The sequence below is a fragment of the Theropithecus gelada genome, chromosome 17 (assembly GCF_003255815.1).
Source record: "Theropithecus gelada isolate Dixy chromosome 17, Tgel_1.0, whole genome shotgun sequence".
NCBI classification, from domain to species: domain Eukaryota; kingdom Metazoa; phylum Chordata; class Mammalia; order Primates; family Cercopithecidae; genus Theropithecus; species Theropithecus gelada.
In genome coordinates this window covers 45356822-45383080 of record NC_037685.1, presented here as the reverse complement: position 1 = coordinate 45383080, position 26259 = coordinate 45356822, and positions in this window count along the sequence as shown.

Genomic DNA, 26259 nt, shown 5'->3' with positions numbered 1-26259 from the left:
AGGTATACACCCTAAACACCTCCTGTCTTGCTCCTGCAAAACCCTGTCAGTTCACCAAAAGGTTTCACATGATTGGGCAAAACCAAGAATTTTCCAAAATTTTTATATGAAATCATATTACATTATCTCCTTTGCAACGACCAGCTGAAGTTAGGCATTGAAAACTTACACAAAAGTAATTTGTTGACTTTCATAAGGTCAACATGTAGAGATTTCTTTTCCTTTCTCAGTATTTATTGTCAGCTTGTTCAGAATGAGCACTTCTAGAATAAAGAAACATTAAGCTGTTCCAAATCATCACTGGGCATTTTTTTGTTTAAGTGTACTTTATTGCTACTGCTGCCACTGCCATTTTTGCTGTCACCCTTGTTCAGGTGTAGTTTGGAGGCACGGGGCACTTCCAGTCTGGGAAGGTTTGTATTATGGGTTGAGTTGTGTCCTTCAAATAGATATGTTCAAGTCCTAACTCCCACTACCTGGGAATGTGACCTCATTTGGAAATAGGGTCTTTGCAGAGATGATCAAGTCAGGGTGAGGTTATTAGGGTGATCCTCATCCAATGTGACTGGTCTGCAAAGTCAGAGAAGGAGACGAAAATGCCGGGGGAAGGCTATGGGGCAAGAGAGGCAGAGACTGGTGTGAGTGTCTACACCCCAAAAAGCACCCGGGAGGGCTGGAGACAGGAAGCCTGCTTTTCCTTCATTCATAATCTTACCTACAAGCTGCATACAGGAATAACTGGGAAGTTGAAGCCTGGGTGTAAATTAAATAAAACATTACTTTGTTTTTTCATTCATTCATTCATTCAACAAATATACTCTCAGTGGATGCTAAGCACACTCCAGGCATTTTGTGCATCCTGTTTCTCTTTGCTTGACCCTCTCCTGTGAATGTAAGATGGTGGTGAGTAGAAACAGTGAGAGGGAAGTAAGAGAAAAAAAATAGGTGAAGGAGAAACCTGCACATCAGGTATGGATAGGGCAAACCCCTTCCATAGCAGAACGTGGCAAACCAAGTCCATGGAGAAGGAGAGTGTGGTCAGCAGGAACAACGGGACTTGGAAAATTCAGTATATCAAGATGTCTGGCTTCAAAAAAGAGAACTTTTTGGAAACGTTCAGCAGAGAAAGACATGAGGAAAAGCAAATTTCCAGCTGTTCTCAGGCTGTTAGGTGCATTCAAGTCCTTCATAAAATAGAAATATAGATTAAAAGGTTGATCTGTGAAGATTTTAACTTATATAATGCACATAATATTCTAAAAAGTTTTTAAAATTAGACTTCTCAGAGAGTAGTTGTCGGTTCACAGTAAAATTGAGCAGGAGGCACAGAGATTTTCCATATTTCCTCTCCCCGCACACATGCACAGCCCCTACTAACAACCTCCCCGACAGAGTGGTTCGTTTACTGCAGTGGATAAACCTGCACTGGCACATCAGCATCACTCAGAGTCCGTAGCTTCCATTAGGGTTCACTCTTGGTGTATTTCATATGGGCGTGGACAGTGCGTAGTAACACATATCCACCATTACACCTGCAGTGTCACACAGAGTAGTTTCACTGCCCTAAAAATCCTCTGTGCTCTGCTGATTCAGCCCACCCTCTCCACTAACCCCTGGCAACCACTGATCTTTTTTACTGTTTCCATAGCTTTGCCCTTTTCAGTATATTTTAATAGGCTGAGCAAAGTAGTAAGAGAAGCAAGGCCAACCCCCAAAGCAAAGTGAAATTATTATAACAGTTGGTATTATATTAAGCAATAATATTTCTTTAAGCTCTGCTCACAATACATTTTTGTAGTGGAAGATAATAGTTTCACAATACCACCTGAGAAATAGATGGTGACTAAATTTAAATATATGTGTACGTATAGTTAATAAGGATTTGTTTCCTTTTCTAATTATTTGGAAAAAACTTCAGAAAAATTACGCCTGAAACACAGAAATGTTCAGCTTTCTAAAGCATCCATACATCTAGTTTCAAATTTGTGCTACTTTAATTTAGACATTTGTACCTGTGGTTAATTTAGACTGATTATGCAAATATTAATCTTATTGTTTTTCCCATTTTTCTCAACATTTATTTTCAGAGGCCAGCGCAGATGTTGATTGCTTCCATAGCTACTTTCTAAAAATTAAATGTAAAACTTGAGTACCACGGAAGTTTTAGCTGCTAACAAAAATGGGAAGGAAGTACGAATTTACAAAAGGAATTCTGACTTCAGTGAGGTTAAAATATTAAAGAGGGCTTAGCATGGTTATTTTCATACTAAGATTTCTTTAAACAGATAAATATCACTTGCAAGTAATTATTTTGAATTACTCTTTTTTGTTGCAGTTTTGGCCATAAAAAAATATAACAGTTGGCTGGGCATGGTGGCTCGCGTCTGTAATCCCAGAACTTTGGGAGGCCAAAGTGGGCAGATCACTTGGGGTCAGGAGTTCAAGACCAGTCTGGCCAACGTAGTGAAACCCCTTCTTTACTAAAACTACAAAAATTAACCGTGTTTGGTGGCACACACCTATAGTCACAGCTACTCAGGAGGCTGAGGCAGGAGAATTGCTTGAACCTGGCAGGCGGAGGTTGCAAGTGTGCCGAGATCGTGCAACTGCACCCCAGCCTGGGCAGCAGAGTGACACTCCCTCTCAAAACAAAGAAAAAAAAAAAAAAGATAATAGCCTAAGTTCTAACATTTGTGTCTTCATTCTTTGGGAGAAATTTATTACATCATATGCTTATAATGAGATCAAATTTGATTATTAGCTAGATCTTAAAAATTAGAAATGGCATGTAAATTGGTTTTATTTGTAGGTAAAATGTATTTAAGTCCTAAGCTCTAACTGAGCACTTCTTTTTGCAGGATTTATGGGGTACCTTCTGCTGTTCTTAGTTCCTCGTGGTAACATTATTATAGTGTATTAACATAATTTCCACTATGCATCTTATGGAGAAATGAAGGCAAGCTAAATGATTTGCTAATTGTGACGAGAGTGTTAGAATTAGGCACATGAGTTTTTATTTTCGTACTACTAATTCAGGACATTATTCATATGATATTGCCTCTAGTTTATACTTCTCAAAATGTGCACATAAATATACCTACAGCTTATTAATGCAAATCATTTGTTACAGGTTAACTGAAGCTCCAAAATGCTAAATATAATGTTTCTATGTTAGAGGATGTATTTTACTAAAAATTGCTAAAACATTCCTTAATTGTCATACTTTTCCATCTCCTATTAATGTGTTTAATGGAACATTATCAAATTAGAATGTTATCATAGGGTTTGGCTAAAAAAATAAGTAAAATAATAAACAGCAAAGTATTTAGTCATAAGGACATTTTCCAGCCTTTCAGCTGATAAAATAAGTAAGCCTGGAAAGTAGATTAAGAAAATAATCAAAAGTATAAAAATAACAATACACATATGAGAAGAATGAAACATTCCTGTGCCAGCACAGACTTTGATTTTAACAACTATCCAGCATGAAAGAAAAATTGTTAAGCTGATGAAAGAGAGGCATGGCTGTTTCATCACTGCGAAGTCAAGTCCTGTAGTCTATTGCAACACAATTCTTACACCTTGAAAAGCAAGCTGACAGAGTAAGCTGGCACTTCAGTCGTGTCTGACCTTGATGCCCCGGTGTCTAGGCCAGGATAGCTTAATTAATCCATAATTATCCCAAGTTCAGAGATTCTGGTAAACCACTACTTCCTAAGTGACTTTTAAAAACTATTAACGACCATTAAAATGATTAGAGACTACAAAATGCTTCTACACTTGGAAGGAATTGGAGAGCCTTGTGTTATTTCCCCAGTAGCCTCCTGGCACTGAGCAGAACCTCCTTCTCTGTGGCAGGGTTGAGACAATGGAGCACAAAGGAACTCATCCCTGTGCTCAGGGTCTGCAGTCAGGGAAGGGTCCTGGTGGGAGCAGAGGCTCTGCAGGATCAGGCCCCAATTTCAGGGCGGAAGTGCGCACTACAGTTGGGCATCTGGTAGACCTGGAGGGTGCTACCCAGCTATTGGGGAGGGATTTCTCCCGGGCAGTTGGCAGTAGGGCCCAGGATGGCCTTCCATGGAGCTCCTATCCCCAGACCCCCTTCCTGCCCCACAGGGGATCTGGATCTTCCTACCGCCCTGATGGCAGTGAGGGTGCTCTGGAGGCCGTCATGGAGAAATGATGAAATGGATGTGGAGTGTCTCAGAGCCCTGGGGAACAGGGAGGGGGCGCGTGCTTCTCTTTGTTTCGCCAGCAATGTTGGACAAGAAACCTCCCGTCTGTCTCAACTTTTACGCCAGCTCTCTCCTCTGAAGTGGTTACTCTAAATAGTTGAAACATCTCTGATGCTCACATTTGGGAGTGCAGCCGAGCCAAGCCATTCTGGCTTTGGAAAACACATCAGATCATGCAACCATGGGTGATGTAGGGGGAGATGCATGCCTTTCCGCAAGCCATCTAGCTGAGCAGAGGATGTGGCAGGTGTGTTTGTGTTCTCCCAAATTCACATGTTGCCATCCTCATCCCCAAGGTGACAGTATCAGGAGGCGAGGTCTTTGAAAGGGGATCAGGTCTTGGGGGTGGAGTCATCATGAATGAGATTAGTGCCTTTGTAAAAGTGACACAACAGAGACCTCTTACCCCTTCCACCCTGTGCGCTTAGAGTGAGAAGACAGCTGTCCCTGAGGAAGAGGCTCTCAGCAGACACTGAGTCTGCTGGTGCGGTGAGCTCAGATATCCCAGCCTCCAGAATGGTGAGAAATACGCTCCTGTCGTTTACGAGTCACCCAGTCTATAGCATTTTGTTATAGCAGCCCAGACAGACTAAGTCAGTGGCTTATGTCTGGTTTGGAGAGAGAGAATCGCCAGGCCAACCCAGCACCCCAGAGGGGCCCCAGTGACTGCCAGCTGGCCCCTGGTGCTCACAGGCCGTGCCCAGGAGAGAAAGCGCCTTTGCTTCCCCTTTGGTGTCTTGCTCCCGATGGTGTGTAATGCTTGTTGGTTGAATAAATGAGTGACCCAGTGCATAAACATTTCCCTCTGCAGAGCTGTAAAGGACACATGCAGACCTGCTGATTTCAGCATAGGAACAACACCCAGAAACTGCTCTCATGTCTCTCTCCAGGATGGTCAGTCAATTTAGCTAATGATACCGCCACTGGCTCAAGTGATCTTCACTGAGAGCCTGTTCAGTAGGTCATTTTCCTAGGTCTTGTGGGGGAATAAGTGGATGAAAAAGAAGGCTCCTGCCCTTAAGAAACTTAGATCCCAATCAGGAAAAGTGGCCATACATAAAAACCATAAGAAGCAAAATTGAAAACTGTAGTATAACAAGAGAGTACTTACACATATACAAATAAATGAGCTATTAAATGAAAAACACAGGATTGAATAGTGGGGCCTTAACCAGCTCTGCAGCTTTCAGCATCGTGGATCTTCACGGCAACTCGCTCTGGCAGTTGACACTCGTGGTGTCTGTAGCATATCCCATAAAGAAGTTTTACAGAGACAAGGCTAAAGTGGGCTTCATTAGGTTGGTGCAAAAGTAATTTTGGTTTTGTCATTGCTTTTAATGTTATTAAATACTTTTAATTACTATTCCTTTTAATAGCTCCAGTGGGAAGCATTAAAAAAAAAAAAAAAAAAAAAGGCATTTTTCTCTTCTCAAATCCTTCCTGGTCTAAGAGTCTGTTTTCCAAAGCTGGAATGGAAGACTTGCCTCTTCTGCATTCCTGGTGTTAATGTGAGGGACACTTACATTCTGCTTGGCTGTCTTGAAGACTCCTCAAATTCAATATGTCTAAAAACCAGCTTATCGTCTCAGTGGATTACACAAGTGAATAGTGAATTGTTCATCCTACAATCCAGAAGTCGCAGCCACCCTCATGCTCTTCTCCCCCATTTCCGCGTATCCAATTTATCATCAGATCCTCATGATTTTAGCTTCTAAACAAGTCCCTCAGCAGTTTCGTTCTCCCTTCCCCGTTGCCACTGCGATGTTCCATGCCGTCATTCTCTGTCGCCTACACAGGTGCTGTGGACTCCTACCTGGTGTCCTTGCACATATTTTGCCTTCTTTGCATCCTTACTCTGTGACCAGAGAGCTGTTCGGCACTCCCATCTGATCAAGCCACTCTCCTGCCAAGAGCCTTCTGTGGCTTCCTTATCTCCTAAGTACGGCCAGATGGGCTCCCAATCACCTGTCTCTGTCTTCTTCTCTGGCCTCGTCTCCCTCCCTTTGTTTTTGCTCCTCAGGCACACTGACCCAATGGACCATGTCTGGGAACCCACTGTCCCAAAAGCTTTGTAGCCTGGCGTTCCTCCTGCTCCAGATGCTCAGAACCCCAGCTCTCACCCCAGCCCCCTGGCCTGGCTAACTCCATTTCATCCTTCAGGTTAGATTGTTCAACATGTTTGTCATGTTTTTTGATCAACAGGGAAACCTTCTTAATCCTCCAAGACCAGGTCAATACCTCCTCTTATGTGTATTTTAAAATTTATTTGGCTGGGCGCAGTGGCTCACACCTGTAATCTCAGCATTTTGGGAGGCCGAGGTAGGCGGATCACCTGAGGTCAGGAGTTTGAAACCAGTCTGGCCAACATGGTGAAACCCTGTCTCTACTAAAAATACAAAAAAATTAGCCAGGTGTGGTGGCAGTCACCTGTAATCTCAGCTACTTGGGAGGCTGAGACAGGAGAATCATTTGAACTCAGGAGGCAGAGGTTGCAGTGAGCTGAAATTGTGCCATTGCACTCCAGCCTGGGCAACAAGAGTGAGGCTCCATCTCTCTCTCTCTCTCTCTCTCTCTCTCTCTCTCTATGTATATACACACACACACACGCACAATACATATTCATATATATATATACACACACACACATATATATTCATGACAATGATCATGGCTTATAAATACATATGTGTGACTGCTAATCAATGTCAGTTAACCCCATCAAACTGCGGGATCTATGAGGCGAAGGCCTACCAGATATTTTGCTCATTGTTTTAAAAATAAGACTTCTGCTCTGAAGAAATTTATATTCCAATCCGGAAAAATGGACATACATAAAAAACACAAGAAGTAAGATAGAAAATATTCAGTAAGCAAATTATCTGGCTTATTTTGCTTGGCAAATGATGGCTATTCAACAAATATTTGCAAAATGAGACGCTAATATGTTAGGGGTGAGGAGCATCATTGTACAAGCTACTAACTAAATTCTAGTGATCATTTAATATAGGTCACATAAAAAAGCACAGAGAGGACTGGGCATGGTGACTTATGCCTGTCATCCTGGACCTTCGGGAGGCTGAAGCAGGCAGATCACTTTACTTCCTTTTCTTTTTCCCTCCCTCTCTCCTCATTTCTTCCCTTCCTTCCTTCCTCCCTGCTCTTTTCCTTCTGTACTCACGTTAAGAGACACACAGGATGAGTTGAGTTTGGATGGGAGTTAGGGTTAGAGATGGGATAGAGTGAAAGATTGTCTTAGTTCATTTATGCTGCTTTAACAAAATACCTGAAAGAGGGTAACTTATGAATAATAGGCATTGTGTTTTACAGTTCTGGGGTCTGGGAAGTCCCAGATCAAAGCACCAGCATTGGTGTCTGGTGAGGTTCTTTGTGCTGGTTCCTCACATGGCAGAAGGGCCAAGTCTAGCCAGCTCTCTCCTACTCTTTCACCAGGCTGCTAAGCCCATTCATTGGGGCTTTGCCCTCTTAACTTCATCACCTCCTAAAGGCCTCACCTGTTCACTCTCTGTCACTGAGGTTCGAGTCCCAACACGAAACTTGGAGGGGGCAGAAATATTCAAACCATAGCAAACCCTTTTCCTGTTTCTTAATTACTCAAGTAATCATTTGTTGAACACATTAAACACTGTGGCTGGCACTGTGTTGGGAAAAGGTAAAGTGAATATAGTACCTGTAATTTAGGGAGAGACATAAGGAAAAGTGTCTGTGGTATGAATAGTTGAAAAAAAGAAAAGAAACCTGTGTAGGATGCTATGGGAGCATCGTGGGAAAGTGGTGAATTTTTGGGGAGAAGACCAGGAAGAGTGTCCCGAAGAAGGTGAAGCCTGAACTGAGCCTTCAGTGAGGTCTCAGGTACTTTGGAGGGAGGAGGAAGGAAGAAGGAGCAGGAACCCAGGTGAGGGAACCACACGCACAAAAGCAGGAGGTGGTGAGCGCGGCTTGTTTGCAGAGCTCTGGTGTCCCTTGTGACCGGAGCAGAGTTCAGAAGACAGACTCCGAGTCCTTTACCAGGGACGTTGCTCTGGTGATTCTCAGACACACTCAGATGCAAAGCACAGGAGAGGCACAGGAGAGCCCTGCTGTGTTTTGTAAAACTGCATTGAGTATTCTATATGTTAAACTCGTAACAAATACATAATTCAGTATAAAGCAGATACCATTTTTATTTAAAAAAAAAAAAATCTGAGAAAGACAAATAGTAGTAGGTCCTGAAGGTTTAGGAACTATTTATCAGGGAAAAGCTTGAAACATATTTTATTTTGTTTTCCCAGCTAAGGAAAAAATGATTGAAGTTTAGCAGCCAAACCTGCAGCCTGGCCAGTTAGTGTCTATAGTGAGAGACCTGCTCCAGGCAGAGGCTGGGCCCTGGCTGATTTCAGGAGGCGGAGTTCCTCCATCCGGCTCTGGCTTAGTAGGATCCCTTAGGTTTGGGTTTGGGTTTGGGTGTGCTTTGCTACTTTTAAAGCTCACGGACATCTGTGGGAACGTCTGCCCCTCTCAGTCTAGCAGCACTGGGACTGCTGGGTAAGGGAATTATTAAGATTTCACCTAAGAAGGAGGAAGCATCAGAACAAGACAGAGGAAAGTGCCCCTTTCTAGTAAGAAAATGACTTTATTTTTGTTTTATTTTCATTTTTTGAGACAGGGTCTCACTCTGTCACCAAAGCTGGAGTGCAGTGTCATGATCTCGGCTCACTGCAATCTCTGCTTCCTGGGTTCAAGTAATTCTCTGCCTTAACCTCCCGAGTGGCTGGGACTACAGGTGTGCACCACCACATCTGGCTATTTTTTGTATTTTTTGTAGAGTTGGGGTTTCACCATGTTAGCCAGGCTGGTCTCAAATTCCTGGCCTCAAGTGATCCACCCGCCTCAGCCTCCCAAAGTGCTGGGATTACAGGTGTGAGCCACCACACCTGGCCTAGGAAATGACTTTTGAAAGTGCTGGAGAAATCTTATCTAGTCTCAGCCTACAAGAGAGGCAAACAATACTTATGAGGGGTAGACGATAAAAGTGTTTGTTTATTTATTGATTTTTTCCAACTATAAAAGAAGCATGTGCTTATTATAAAAAGCTTAAAATATACATACAAAAATTTAAACATAGAAGTCTGTAATATAAAAAAGTGAAATTCTCTCATATCACCCAGAAATAACCACTGTTAAATAATTTTCCTCAGGTTTAAGATAATTAATTTATGAACACATAAATCTTATAAATAATTTTAAACCAAAATGGAAACTTTCAACTGCCTTCTTTCTCTCCTTCTTTACCAACTTCCTTGCATCACTTTTCATGTCTGTACATAAGTTTAGTTTTCTGTTAAGAGCATTATTATCTTGTTTGGGTACTTTCAGTTTTATTTGATTTTTTTTTAAAATGCGGACTATCAGTAACTGGGAAAAAAAAAATTATATATCACTAAATCTAATTTTATCCTTCAGATTTTTTTTTACATTAAGTTAATGGTAAGAATAGTTTTCAAAAGGAGGAATCATTTAATGTTTTATGTGGCAAAATGACCCAAAATTGAAGGATGGCTGGTAATAAACCCATTGGTGTTTATTTTCCAGGGAAAAGATACTTTCTGTTGAGAAATTATTTTTATATTTCATGGATTTGTTCTTTTTCCTTCTCTTATTTACTAAAATTAAAATTAAAAAAAGAAAAGCATTTGCTGGTACTGGGTAATCTAAAGAGACACCTGCTCTGTGTTATGCGTTTGTGATTATAGAAGTTCCTAGGAGGCTGACCCGAAATGGGCACCCCAGGTAAGTGCCTGTGTTGGCACTCACCCAGCAGGAGTGAAATTGTTAGGGATGGGATTTTAATAAAGGAGTAGTGGGAAGGCCATGGAGCACCGCTGATATCTGGAAGCAAAATAAATAACATATTACAATCCTGCAAAATGTCTTTTCTGAGAAAAATTGAAGTTTTCTCTGTGGCTTAAGGCCTGCATACACCATCCATGGGACCTCAATATGTAATTCTAATAGGCAAGCGTTTTATCAAAACAAAAACTAAACTAAAAGATAGTGGTGGTGATCAAACTGTCTTCGTTTTGTTAGGGCTGCTGTATTAGTCTGTTCTCATGCTACTGTGAAGAAACACTTGAGACTGGATAATTTATAAAGCAAAGAGGTTTAATTGACTCGAAGTTCTGCATAGCTGGGGAGGCCTCAGCAAACTTACCGTCATGGTGGAAGGCGCCTCTTCACAGGACGGCAGGAAAGAGAATGAATGCAAGCAGGGCAAATACTAGATGCTTATAAAGCCATCAGATCTCATGAGAACTCACTCACGAGAACAGCACGGAGGAAATCGCCCACATGATCCAGTCACTTTCCCCCAAGTCCCTCTCATGACACAGGGGGGTTATGGGACCGAGCATTCAAGATGAGATTTGGGGGGGGGGGACACAGCCGAACCGGATCAGCTGCTGGAACAAAAATAACATAAATGGGGTGCCTTAGAAACAAGAGAAATTTATTTCTCACAGTTTGGAGGTTGGGAAGTCCTAGATCAAGGCACCCACAAATTCAGGGGCTGCTGAGGGTCATTTCCTGGTTTACGGACAGTGCATCCTTTTTATGCTCTCGTGTGGTGGAAGGGGCAAGAGAGCTCTCTGAGGTCTCTGGTATAACGGCACTAACCCCATTCACGAAGGATTCACCTTCGTGCCTTCATCACCTCCCAAAGGTCTCACCTCCTGACTCCACCACAGTGGGGAGTAGTTTTCAGTGCACACATTTCAGGGCGTCACAGACATTGTCTAAACACAAAAGGCCAAATGCAGCAAGGTGTATGCTGTGCTGAACTGAAGTGAGACATGGTGGCTTGAGAGGGGCCAGCGTGTGGATGGAGGTTTGACCCTGTCTTTACCGAGTGCTCCTCAGAGACCACAGACTTCTTTACTCCCCCAACAGCTTCACACATGCTGTTCCTTCTTCCTGGTTTCCCTTTCCCTCTACGCATCCTTCAGAGTCCAGCTTAGATTTCATCTCCCCTGTCAACCTTTTCTAGTACTCCCTGGAAAAATCCTTCCCTCTCGTGTCTGTGTTCTTGCAGTGTTTTTTTTGCGACACCTGCCCTTCCATATCATGACTCATCTCCTCCACAGAAGGTGAGCGTCTCACGGACGTGTCTTCCTCATGAGCTCACCCCAGCTGTCCAAACAAGCTCCTGGAACGGAGTGGTTGTGCTATGCTCAGAGATTGGATGACTGGTGGGGACCAATAGGAAGGAAGAGTCAGCTTCTATACCCAAAAGAGTAATAATAATACCTATCTTGGCTGGACGCGGTGGTGCACGCCTGTAATCCCAGCACACAGGGAGGCTGAGGCGGGCGGAGCACTTGAGGTCAGGAGTTTGAGACCAGCCTGGCCAACACGGTGAAACCCTGTCTCTACTAAAAATACAAAAATTAGCCATGGTGGCACACATTTGTAATCCCAGCTACTCAGGAGGCTGACGGGAGAATTGCTTTAACTCGGGAGGTGGAGGTTGCAGTGAGCCAAGATCGCACCACTGCACTCCAGGCTGGGTGACAGAGTGAGACTTTGTCTTGAAAACAACAACAAACAAACAAACAAACAAAACCCATCTCCTTCTACCTCTTAGTCATAAAGTAATTCCACAAAGTACTTTAAGTTCCTTGGAATGAATAAAAACAAGAGCTACTGTTACAGAACACATTTGAACATGTTTCCCCTTTGAACCACAGCAAGTGGAGCCTGTGTCTCCTTGCTCTCTTACCCCATGCATTCATAGCTTCTCAACCATTTGGTAAAAATAGATTTTCTTTTACAGCTCATCACCAATGACCACTTTTTGGGAACTCTACATATTTTGATGTTTATTTGCTGTGGTGTCAAATTTTGATTTTTATATTGAATTTTGAATGAAAATTATGTGTATTGTGTGTCCTCCTTTCAGAGCATTGGCCTTAATACAAGACTAGTTTTGTCTAGAGTTGCATGTTTGGTTGGCTTCACAATGCCACTTGGAACATCAAGAGTCAATAGGGTGGTGTCGTGAACCAGGGTGAGATCACGTACTGCAGGCTCAGAACTGCAAGCCTGTGATTCCATTTGTGCATGGGCAATTTTCTGTACTGTTTAGGAATAGTAACACAGTTAGTGCTAGGAGCTCTAGTTTTCAGGGCATGGAATCACTGTCATAAGGTCTTGTTTGACATTTTTCTTTGAAATATTATGTTTCTCCCTTTCAAGCATCGTTGAAGTTATTCCTCGTTCCAAAGTCCAAAGAGGACTCTAGTTGACAGTAGGTTCTCAGAAGCAGATGGGATATTGGAGGTTGTGTGCACAGTGGTTAAATGAGCAGGTTTTAGAGAGAGACATAGTGGAGTCAGGTCTGAATCCCCCTTCCAACCACCACCTTAAGATTTGCTGGCTGTTGTTCCTCCGGCAAATTGATTACACTTTCCTCAACTGTAAAATGAAGACAATACTTCCTATCTCATGTGGTTGTTATAGGAACTAAATACTGTACTTCTGTAGCTCAACCCACAAAGCAAACCAGAACAGAAAATAAATAAATAAACAGGGTACCTAGATTCTAGTAAATGCACGATAAATGCTACCTGAAATTACTGATGTAATTAAAAGATGTTGTCACTGCCCTCTCTACTGTGGTGGTATAGTATCATGTTGCCAGCCACATGCAAGAACTTCAGACTACTCCTGTGCCTTGCCTTCTGTGGATGTACAGCCTGGGTAATACTCTTCCCTTAACTGTGGGCTGGACCAAGTGACCTACTTCCAACAAAGAGAAGATGGCACAGTGATGGTAATTCACTTCTGAGATTGAGTTACAAAAATGTGCGGCTTCTGTGTTGGGTGTCTTTCATCCTGAGTGCATGCCTCTTGCTCTCCCTTGAATTACTCATCCTGGGGGAGGGCAACTGCATGGATGAGCAGGGAAGCACATCCTTCCATCTCTCTAGTGTCCCTTCAGCTGGGCCAGAGGCAACCAACTGACCTACACAAACTGTGAAACAAAAACTGTGCTGTGTAGGGTGCTACGTTTTTGGGTAATGTGTTATGCAACAATAGATGACTGATATAAAGCTGTAGCTGAAGCTGTCTCAGATCTCATGGTTGCTGGCCAGGCCAGAACTCCATGGAGATAGAAGAAAATAATCCTATAAAATGTTCCCTGTTTTATTTTATTTATTTATTTATTTATTTATTTATTTATTTATTTATTTTGAGGGAGATGAAGAGCAAACTCCTAAGCATAGCCCTTCATACTGTCATCCGCGCCTTACTTTGCTATAGGTAAACAAAAATGCCAACCACACTGAATTTCTTGACTCTCCTTGCAATGCTGTGCCATTGTTTTGCACCAGTGCATGTACCATTCCCTCTGTATGGAGCGCTCATACACCTTCCCTGTAGGGAAACAAAGGCCTCCCCTCTAGCAAGCCTTATGTGAGCTTCCCCTCAGATCTGTCTCTCCTTCCCATGGCAGGCTGTGCATCTCTTAATGACAGGTCTGATAACTGTTGCTTATTTAGCATGTCTGGTATTTGGTTCTCTCCACTAACTGTGAGTTTATTCAAGGACTGTATTTCCTCAAGCCATTGAAAGCGCTTGACCAATGGGTCCTGCATAAATGTTTTTTTCAGTGAATAATGGAATGAACGCAGCTCTCACACAGCAGAATTGTTTTCTGCATCCAACCTCTTATGAAGTGCAAATATGCTTTTCTTTATATTCTTTTAATATGTGACATGAGGGTTGTCCTTGCAGTATAAACAGATCTGAAACAGAAAGAGCAGCTCAGTTACCTGACTCAGAAACAGGCTGGAGCAGACCAGTTTGGTCTGTAGATATCTATCAGAGAGTGGTTGCACTGGGAACCATGTCTTAATCACACAACTTGGGGTTCAGGGGTTGCTGGGAAATGCAATGGTTAGAACAATCTACATATAATTTGTGAATGAGGATGGAGAAACGGTGGTTTCTGCGCAGTCATTTTGCTCTCTCCTATTTCCCAAGAGGCTTGATATTTCCCTCTGTAGAGTTTGCAAATGTAAAGAGTGATTATAACATTTGTTTTCAGATTGGCTATGGGTTTTGACCTAGAAACAAATTGGATCATAGCCAGTGGCAGGGTGAGGGCCAAGACACATCACGATGGAAATGCCATGTTCACCTCAGGTCTACCAAGGAATCCTTAACAGAGCCCAAATACAAGACTCAATACTAGGTACCATGTTTTGTTATAAGCATAACATATAAAACTGACTTTTTATAGTGTAATTACAAAACTCTGATAGACTAAGACCAATAACAGTTTTCTTTCTCACTTCTTCATTGAAATGTGTGACAAAGAAGAAATACCTGAGATACTTGGATGAAAGTCACTGCAAATACTTCAGGAACTCAAAACACCAACAGAATGAATTAGAAGCTTTCTTTTCTGCTATGGGACCCAGAGCCAAAAATACAGGTCAATTTTCTAAGATGGGAAAGTAAAACTGAGAGCGAACCTCTATTACAGAAAGGAACTTGGAAATTTGGCAAATAGTTGTATAATTTCTACCCCCAGTGAGATCTGGTTATGGATGTTATATTGATCAAACCAATGGAAATATTTCAAAATACTGACTTCATTTGGTGGAGGTGGGGAGGGGAGAAGCCTGTAAAAAAGCAGTGGACCAACTTGGAACTTCTAGCTGAAGTGAGTGAGGCTGAGGGGAAGAGTAAATATGAGAAACCATGTCTTATTCATCTCTGTGTGCCACACATAGTAGGTGTTCAATAAAATCGCTGAGTGCATGAACACGGACCCTTAATTCTTAGACCCAATGAAGGTTTCATAACCACTTCCAACTAATTTATAATTTAGATCACACGTTTCACAAATCTACTTTAGAATATCATTTGCAATTATGTCTTATGAAAATATGACATCAGATTTCACGGTTTTATCCTGGTCTGGTGCGTGTTCCTTGGTTGCCGTAGTAACGAGTTGCCATGGATTACGCTGCAGGAGTTGCAAGGGTCAGCAAAGACCAGAGCTGTGTCATTCTTCATTCAAAGGCAATTGTCCCTGAAAAATGTGACTTGCTTCAATATTTAAGAACAGGGCACTGATATTAAACGAGAATGATACTTCGGTTAAAAACCAATAATTAACCTTGTCTTCAACTCTATGTCACACTTTAATAGCAATTTCATAAAGTGGACATTCCTCTGTCTTTCATTCTTGAAGTCCTAGATAGGTTTTAAATAATATGTCTCCTGGAAAAGCACACGGGTAATCGTTGCAATTTATTTTATGTCATTATCTAAGTAAGCCCTTGAGACCTTGCAATTCCCGCGCTTCTCTCCAGGGTAATTGCATGCATCTTGGGGAGATGTGAGATGATGTTAATATTCAGAACACTATCCCTTTGAAACGATTCACAGCCTACAATGGAACACTGTCTTGGTGGCTTTCTGCAAAATTTATTTTTAGACAAGTATAAGGTATTTCCTTTCTAAAGAATAATTTTTTCTCAAAATCATAGTCTTTGATGTCGTGAGTTTACGATATGTATCCTGAAGACCGGTTTTAATTTTAATGTGGAGACTATGCAACTGGATTTTGTTACAATAAAACACTTCGGGTTATAAATTAAGACCATCTCTGAGGCACATAAATGCCATTCTTCTCCTAACACTTCTCACTCTTTTTTCCTCACTAAATCATTTTAAATTACTGTAGTGCTTCATACACTGTAGTACAGAACATGCTTTAGTTGCTTAAACTTTTTAACACCAGTAGAGTGAAATTTTGGCACCCATGCAAGAAACATATAAAATATTACTGTCTTTCAACACAAACATTAGATGGTTCTCAAGATTTCACGTTATTTGAAAACATTATCTCTCGAAGTGGTCAAATAATGTTAAATAGTTATTTCTTATAACAAGACAAAGTTGGAATATACATATATATTTCATTCATATATATAAATTCAAGTAGAATTATTTTTACATATTTGAAACTTTAGTTGTCACATTAAAAAGTGAATTAATTATAAAAATGTAAAAATATATTTAAAATATTTGAAATATAAGAATCTAGCTCTGTCTTAGTCACAAAAAGTTTAACAAAAGTTTTAATAGTCTGTGTTCGGCTGGGCATGGTGGCTCATGCCTGTAATCCCAGCACTTTGGGAGGCTGAGGCAGGTGGATCACGAGGTCATGAATTCGAGATTACCCTGGCCAAAATGTTAAAACCCCATCTCTACTAAAAATTACAAAAATTAGCTGAACATGATGGTGGGTGCCTGTAATCCCAGATACTCAGGAGGCTGAGGCAGGAGAATCGCTTGAACCCGGGAGGTGGAGGTTGCAGTGAGCCGAGATAGTGCCACTGCACTCTAGCCTGGGTAACAGAGCAAGACTTCGTCTCAAAAAAAAAAAAAAAAAGGCTGTCTTTAAATTCTCCATATGTTTATTATTTTAAAGGATAAAAGTGATTTTTTTTGGTTCTAACAATCAATAAACTTTTATGTGATGCCACATTCATTAAGAGTCAGACAACATTAGATGTTAGGAATGGAAATGATTCCCATTTGCTCAGTTATTAAATACATTGATTATATGACAGAATATTATTTTCTTTGAGAGAAAGAAATTTTTTATACTTTTTATGGAATACAGAAACTCTAGGCAAGATATTTGATTTACTGGAGTGTCTAATTATAGTTATAATTGAAAATGTTACAAGTGCTGTTATTTATCCAACTTTTGAGTTTGAATCCATTTTGCAGCAAGAGTGCAGAACACAGACACACTTTGGAAAATAAATCTGAAATTCATTATAAACGATGATCTCTTCATTATTCACCCCTCCCCCATCTCTCCCTGTCCCCCCTCAACAAGTTTCAATGAAGACAAGCAGATTGACTATATTCTAATTAACAACCCAAAGACCTGGCTCGTTCTTTTGAATTGCCAAAATTGCTTTTGCTCCACATTCATCTGGTTTCAGAGAAGGAAAATAATCCACAATTTAAATAAGTGTATGCTAATATTACTCCTGACACTCTGAAATGCTTAGCTTTTCTAGATCTAGCTTTCAGAGATGAAGGAGAGAAGGGTTGCACTGTTTCTTCTTGATAATTATATATTTACATTAAACATAGACTCATACTGTGAGTTCATTCTTTAAAAATTAGCTCCAACAAATGTGGTCTTTGCAGTGCTCACCCTCCTTCTCCTTGGTGCTCCTGCTGGTGTCTCCTCTCATGTACCCTACACTCCCTTTGATGTCAACAGGAGATCTTGAGGGGCAGGAGGAGGTTATTGAGAGGCATAAAAAGGAATCAGAAAATCAAATTGAAGGTTTACATCAATTAGTTAAGAACCAAATCACAGAGTGCACCAACTATTTATTCATTACGCTGACATATTTACCAAATGTATGTTTGCACTTATTTTAATTATGGATATTATTATTTTATGATCGTTGCCCTTTTTCCCTTTTAGGCATGGACTAGCTTTCCATATGGCTAAATCATGTTTTTAACATGTTAGTGAAGAAGGAGAAAGATCAAGCACTATTTTTAAAATAAAAGATTAACAATTCCTTAAAATCTTTCTTTACTTATAGGAGATAATTTGATTGTAATCCACGTAAAAGTTCATAAGATTGAGCAAGCACAGATTAAGATGCTTCTAATTCAATATTATTCTTTGAAAATTGGATGCTTTTTATCTTTTCACCCTTCTTCCCTAACTATCCTTTTTCTTTTTCTGCGAGGCTGCTGGAGTGGCACTTCCTGAATGACATTTCAAGAGGGCTTTCCAAGTAAACGGCATAACAAAGAGATCAAGGCCTGCTGGGAAGCCAGAGTACATTTTTTTTGCTTCATGAAATGAATAGTTTTAATTATGTCTTTTCTGCCTCCTCCGTATAACCTTCCAGCCTCTACCCCCACACGAATCCTAAGGCAGCAAGCAAAACACTGAGACTCATTTCTTCACACCTTTTTACCAACAAGGTTTACAATCAGTTAGGTCTCCAAGCAGGGGCATTGTTCCCCTGCACTCACACAGCCTGGGTCCCCATCCTCTGCCAGCTCATTGCTGTGAGAGATAAGCAGACCTCCTAAGGCTCAATTATGATCTTGTTTTCAGTCATGCCTCCAGGATCTATAGCAATGCCAACAACAGCTTGAAAAATGGACCCGTTTTCAAAGAAGAGCTAGCTGTTGCTGTGACTGATGACTAGGGAACCTCTGGTTATTCAGGTTTTCAGAAAGGGTCAACTCTTCACTTCCAGCTAGTCTTTTCAGTACCTTGAAAACATTAAGAAGCAGTTATGCTAGCATCAGTTACACTTCTTTAAACTGCTAAGATAATTGCAAGCAAAAGTCAATGGTCTCATAGGGATGCCACTTTCATATTGTGAATGAGCCAGTTTGAAAAATCTTAAATCAAGGCGTTGCAAACATTAAAGTTATTGTAATTCAGAGAAGACTTTTTTTTTTTTTTTTAAATTGAGAGTGGAAATCTCTGGTGGGTTGCTTGAAATATTGGTTTTTAAAGTTTAAAAAAACCTGATAAGTGAATTTGTACCATCCCTTATGAAACAAACTTTTGATAGGCCACAAACTTTTAGTGGAAATGAACATTTTATGAAAACAAACAAACAAATGTATTCAGTTAAAATGTTTTGAGCAAAACTCCATATTCTCTTTTATTCAACTGTCCCTTCCACAGTTATAATAGTTCCCTCTCCTTAAGTTTATATTTATTAGGACACATATAATGTTATTAGTACAATACAGAAGCACTGTCTACCTCAGAATATCCTTGCAATTCTATTTTTAAGTCTGTTGATAGTGCAACCACTTTAGACTCTTCAACTGAGTGAAACTCTGTTACTTAGTATGAAGCAATCAGCTTTTCTGTGAGCTCAGAAATCTCATCAATCTAACCTTGCCTTCAAGTTTACACTTTATAGAAAAACCAAATAATATACTTACTACTTGAAGCTGTTTACCACAGTTTTTACTTGAAGCACAATTTCATGAATTTAATAAATATTGTCTAATGGTAGATTGAAGACACAAGGCATGACTTAAATAGATAAATATTAAGATTATAAATGGGCCATTATCCCTGAATTCTTGCAATGTAGTGTAACAGTGACACCTCACAGGAACAAAATAAAGACTTATAGTGAGAATGATGTTGGCAAAATTGACCTCTGATGCCCATATGCCACTCTCACCAACTTTATGACTGTACTGCTTCCCTCTACATCTGTTCCCCTCCCCAGTGATTCTCCTAATACACACACACATGCACACACACACATGCTTTCTCTCTTCCAGTTCCAATGTCCCGTGGCTGCACGCTATTTTCTTGGATCTCAGTTGGTTCTTAATTGCATGCAAAGAAAGTGGATTCTTTTTTGTAAGTCGAAAGGGATTTAATTAAAGAAATATTGGGTGGATTAGAAATATTGGGAGGGTTGAAAAACCTGATCCAAGGCTAATCTTTTTGAGGTAATGCCCACATCACCCCTCAGAGTTTGTCTGATAAGGATACCGCCTCCACTGGGCTGCTCCAGCATTGCTGTCCCCATATCTTTCCTCTACACCAGGAGCTCCATTATAACTCCCGTGAAATCACTGCGGCTTCCACTGATGCCATAAAGTTGATTGTGTTAAGTCCATCCCCTGCAAAAATGGGGATACCGGGCCTGTTGCCTTGTGTTGCTTGTTTCTTTGCATTAAAGTCTTGTGTGCGTCTATTTGATTGGAGAAACTTAGATCACATGCTTGTATTCTGGTTGCACAGGAAATTGGAGAAAACTCAATTTCCTGAGCTCGACTTTGGGGAGCCAGGATTCTCAGTGTTAGAAGATTCCCAATCACAGAGTTTTCAAGAAGGTAATGGGTCTAAGAAATGTTCTCTATAGGTATTGAACAGCCTTGCATTACCACAGGCTGAATGACCCATCCCTCCATCATCCATCCATCCATCCATCCATCCATCCATCTATACATTCCTCCTTTCTTCTTTCACCCATCCCTCCCTCCATCCATATATCCATCCATTCATCCATTTGTCCATCTATACATGCCTCCTTTCCTTCCCTTATTTATCCCTCCATTCCTCCTCCATTCATTCATATATCCATCCCTCTTTCCATCCATCCATCCATTCATTCTATATTTTAACAGCTATTGAGCATCTGAAGTGTGAGAGGGAAGATGCTGGAAGCTCCGGGTACATAAACAAGGTGCAGAAGCAACTTTGAGGCTCTGATCATCTAATGAGGAAGAAAGAGGGGAGCAAGTCTGGGTGGTGCGAGCTATGGCCGGGATACCATGCAGACCAGTGTTGGGGTATCAGGTAGGGAGCACAAACAGCCCATGTGTTCCCCTGTACTTCTCTCTATCCTCGCAGCGAGGTGCAACCTGCTGACTAGTTCTTGCCTGGGGGCCTCAGGAGGGCTGGGCTGCAGCACCTCGTGCCTCTTGTTCCCTTTCTTCTTTCAACGTGGACACCTGGGAGACCTGTGTCCAAACTGATGTGAATGCAAAATGGAGAGCAGGAGGCAGACCTGCCTGGGCTCCTTCTAAGCAAGAACTCACACTCTGTGTGAAGCCGTTGAAGACGGCAGTGTCTTTTGGTTGTTGCAGACAGCATTAATTACTCTAATTAAAATTAGGCTGCACGGTAAATCAGGAAAGGTAGAGTTACCCAGAAAAGGGCGACTAGGAAATTTCCCCTTTCAACAATTCAGTGTAGCAAGTCAGACAGAGGAGTCTGGAGAGGAAATCAGAGGCCAGCTCTCAGAGGTCTTAGATGTGTCTTGCTATGAATTTGTTTTTTTTCTTGAGGCTCTGGGGAGTTACAAAAGAATTTTAATACCTTTTCCACCTTTCCACCTGGGGAACAACTTACCAATATCCTTTGCAGCACAGAGCTAATCTGATACACTAAAATCTGCTCTGGCTAATAAAAAAGGATCAATCTTTCAGCCTTCCCGACTTTACTAGTTCAAATATGCCATGCTTTAAGTATTATACAATTAGCCCATGAGGGTCTGCCTTGTGTAGGGTAAAGAACGACTTGTACTGAACATTGTGGTGCTCTTCAAATCACATGGAGCGTCTCATTTACAAGTCCAGCTTTGAGAAGACCAAGATATAACAACAATAAATTTATAGACCTTTTAAAAATGATGCTGAGGAAGCTCAGCCAATTCTCAGTGGCGCTCACCTAGGTTCTAAAGCATTTTACAAGGCCTGTATGTTTTTCACATATAGCACACGAACTGAAGAAAATGAGTTTTTATCCTGTGGGAGAGGAGAAAGAGATCAGTATTACAGTTCTATTTTATTATACAGAAAAATGCATACATCCTAAATATTTGGAGTGAATGTTAGAGAAAAAGGTATAATTTGCAGTGTTTCATAGAAAATCTCAGAATATGAAAATTAGTCTAATGTGCATATGTGATTAAAAGTCTATATCTTCTTCATATTGTAACTTCTACCTGTGGTTTCAAATCTTCATTGTATTTTTTTTTTTTATATCTTTCTCGATCAAGTTAAAAGTCATAGTTTAGCAAGTTTGACGTCCTGGGAATTTTCTATTTAGCTCTGTTTAGAACAATTAGTAACTCCTCTAAGAGTTAACTTTGGAAAATTCTTTACATTTAAATTCTAAATAACAACATCCATTTACTCAAGACCTTATGTAATTGGAGATAAATGAGTTTGTATTAGTTTGCTAAGGCTGCCATAACAAAGTACTATAAACTGAGTGACTTAAAATAGCAGAAATGCATCGCCTCACAGTTTTGGAGGCCAGAAATCAGGGTGTCAGCAGAGATACATTCCCTTGGAAGACACTGGCGCAGGATCTGCTGCTGGCTTCTCTCCTTGCTTCTAGTGACCTCAGGCATCCCTGAGGTCTTGGAGATGGTGGAGATGGTGGTGGTCTTTCCACTGCCCCTCTTCACACCATCTTCCCTCCATGTGGTCTGCCCCGTGTCTGGATTTCCTCTTTGTATAAGGACAGTCATATTGGGTTAGGGTTCACCCTGATGACCTCATCTCAGCTTGATTATCTGCAAAGACCAGACACTATTCCCAAATACGGTCACATTCACAGCTCCTGGGGTTTGGACAGCACCATCTTTTGGGAACACAATTTGACCCATAGCAATGTGTATATTCCTCAGCTTTCACTAAGCTATGCTGGGTAACGACCCCAGAATCTCAAGGACTTAGCACGAAGACTTAGTCTGGCTCTCACTGCATGTCAATTGCAGGTAGCTGCGGCATTGCCTGGCTCTGCTCTGCCTGTCTTCGTTGCGGATCCAGGCTGAAGGATAAGTCAAGTCAAATGATCAGGCTTGGATGTCAGTGAGCAAGGGGTACACTTCTATTACAAGGAAAACAGAATAGTTGGTAAAGATAGTCTACCATAATGTATAAAGACTTTTTTTTAATGTGAAAGAAAATAATAGCTTTCCTTCTTCTGCCCCACCCCACAACATTTGTATTCATTAACCTATTACTCTTCTGATACTAATTTAGAAAATTGAACTCAATTTATACAGCTACACCAAATACTGCTTACATTTACCACTCAACAGATGACGTTAATGAAGTGCTAGGATTGCGTAGGAATCTAAGCATTTTCTCTGGAAAAGTTTTGGAGGTTAGATGACCATCGGAAACAGGTTAATTTTTCAGTGACTACACAAGTGTGGAATGGTAAAAGGGTTGAGAGTACAGTTTCTGGGGTCAGAGTCCTAGAAGGTCAAACCCTTGCTTTACCATGTTCTAGTTGAGTAGCCTAAGCCTCGGTTTCTTCATCTGCAAAATAGGATGAATGGAAGCAGCTGCCTGCCATGACACACATTCGTGAAAGTGGCTTAGCGCAGAGCTCAGCAAATGTTCTTACAGCTGTGGGGACTGTTTCCTTCCAGTCATTCATCCAGCAATTACTATTAGTGTCTTTTATGCCAGATGCTGCACCCAGCACTAGTCCCTGTAGTGGTGCCGTGTGGGTGGCATAGACTTGCTTATTCTTTTTTTTTTTTTTTCCGAGACAGAGTCTTGATCTATCACCCAGGCTGGTGTGCAGTGGTGCAATCTCGGCTCACTGCAGCCTCCACCTCCTGGATTTCAGTGATCCTCCTTCCTCAGCCTCCCAGGTAGCTGGGATTACAGGCATGTGCCACCACGCCTGACTAATTTTTTGTATTTTAGTAGAGACGTGATTTAACCATGTTGACCAGGCTAGTCTCGAACTCCTGGCCTCGGGTGATTCGCCTGCCTCAGCCTCCCAAAGTGCTAGGATTATAGGTGTGAACCACTGCACCCAGCTGACATAGACTTTCTCTCAGTGAGTGTGATAGTCCCAGGGCTGGAAGGGGACAGAGGTTGCTAGGATGGAACAAGAGATGATGTCACCAAGTGGTGTTGAGAGCCATGGGCAATAAAACTACACATGTGTATATGTGAACAACAGGATCACACTCACTGTGACTGAGACAACGTGGGAGGCCACAGGAGCTGAGACTGGACGAGGAAACAGCATACGCCACACTCACTCACTCCTCTCAGCTGTCCGCCAGGCTCAGCGAGTAGAAGGTCAGCATAAAGTTGTAGCATTTTGTATCAAATTGAATTCGTTATTCTTTCATTGAAGCTGGTATATCAAATTTATGTTAATTAGGCCTGGTGCTGTGGCTCACAACTGTCTTCCCATCTCTTTGGGAGAAGAAGGAGGGTGGATCAGTCGATGCTAGGAGATCTAGATCGGCCTGGCCAACATGGTGAGATTCCATCTCTACTAAAAATATGAAAGTTGGCCCGGTGTGGTGGCGGGCACCTGTAGTCCCAGCTACACAGGAGGCTGAGGCAGGAGGGTTGCTTGAAGCTGGGAGGTGGAAGCTGCAGTAAGCCAAGATTGTGCCACTGTACTCCAGCCCAGGCAACGAAGCGAGATCTGTCTCAAAAAAAAAGAAAAAAAAAAGTTAATTAAATGTTTGAATGATGCAGCTCCATTGTAATGTATCAAAGTTGTGTTGTTACCACTAATCACTATTAAAAGGGAAAGCCTTCCGTGTTTTGTTTCTGAGGGGTGGTGGTAGTGATGGGATCTAATCTGAAGAATCCCAAACCCCCAAACCTACTTTTACTGTGGACCGCAGTGCCCGCCGCTGCCTTACAGGGTGATGCTCATGCCATGGCCTGGACCCAGGGTCTGAATGCATGGCCAGGTGAAGGAAGAGGGGAGAGGGAGGCCACCAGGGGAAACATCAGGCCCTCCGAGGCTGGTTCTCTATGAACAGAACAATGACCCTCTGGGAAAAGAAAGAAACATTTAGAGCCATCTGTTTTTGGGTGGTGGGGGAGGGAGTCTCGCTTTGTCGCCCAGGTTAGAGTGTAGTGGTGTGATCTCAGCTCACTGCAATCCCCGCCTGCTGGGTTCAAGCGATTCTCCTGCCTCAGCCTCCTGCGTAGCTGGGATTACAAGTGCCCGCTACCATGCCCAGCTAATTACTGTATTTTGGGTAGAGACGGGGTTTCACCATGTTGGCCAGGCTGGTCTCAAACTCCTGACCTCAGGTGATCCACCCACTTCAGCCTCCCAAAGTGCTGGGATTACATACAGGTATGAGCCACCGTGCCCAGCCTAATTTTCTTCTGGTAGTTTCTACAGCCCAGAATCAGAAGTGGGGACAACTCATGGCTTAGTTTCTGTCTGACAAGATGGGTTTAGAGGATGTGTGAATTCTGAGTGCTGGGAAAATTTTAACTGAAATGGTTGAGCAGATGTGGTTTCAGGCTGGGTTGTTATAAAAACGTCATAAGTAAGTGGTCATAATACCTTGTCATTGATTGTAGTTACCAGTTTCTCAGGGGTTTCTATTTGTATTTTACATCCAGAAAGGGACTCATGGGAGATGAGAGAGGGGCTGAGAATCAAAGGTCACACTGAGAGTAAACAGGAGTGAGAGTAGGGGGTTGTAACAGGGGTAAGAATTTCTGAGTTTAAGATGGTGGAGATGGAGCAGCTTCAGGTAATGCTGAAAAGTCCAAGGTGTGGCTGTGAGTGCTGGTGCTAGAGGAGGGTATAGCTGAAGGCCAATGGAGGTAGTTGAAGTGTGAAGCCAGCAGTTTGCAAGGGCCATCAAAATAAATGGCTCCCAAGACACTTCAAAGAGGAGAGTGATGGTCCAAGTGCGCAGACCCTCAAGGCATGTGGGTGGGGAGCAGACACCAGTGGAGGCAGCACTGTGGTCAGGGAAGTGCTAATGGAATGGTGTGGACTTCAAAAGAAACCAGCTGGGGCAGAGAACGGATCAGAGGTCAAGAGGTGACTGTAGCTGTTTTGCCTTATTTTGGAAAACTGTAAAATGGGGGAACTCTGAATTCCATTCAGGTTAGTAAGAGAACAGCACATCAGGGGAAAAGAATGGTGTCGTTCCAGAAGTTGTTGACAATAGAACAAAGATGCTGGGCTGATGATAAATGCTAACAAATAAACAAACAAATTAAAACAACTGCAAACAGATGGGAGGTGGCAGGAAATTAGGTTTAATGTATTAAGATGCCTGAAGATGGATGGCTTCCAAGCTGAAGGATTCAGTCTTCCCTCTTCATTCAAACACCCACGTTCTTCCCATTTTCCCTTTTGCTACCTTCACTGTTCGGCTTGTTCTCAAGTTAATTCTTCTTCCATAGTGGGGAGAAAAGTTGTTTTAGAAGTGCCTAAATCCTCCAGGAATTTTAGGAGGCCACACCCAGATGAAAGGTGAGTGTTCCTTCCTGGTTGTCCGTATCAACAAGGAAACGTTTCCCAGATGTCTTTAAATTTCTTCTGATGTCATCGTTAACTACATCTGCATCACATGCCTATTTCTAAACCAGCCACTGCCAAGGAGAATGGGACTGCCATTGCCACCATTGACTGCAAAGCAGTTTCCCATGAATAGACAACACA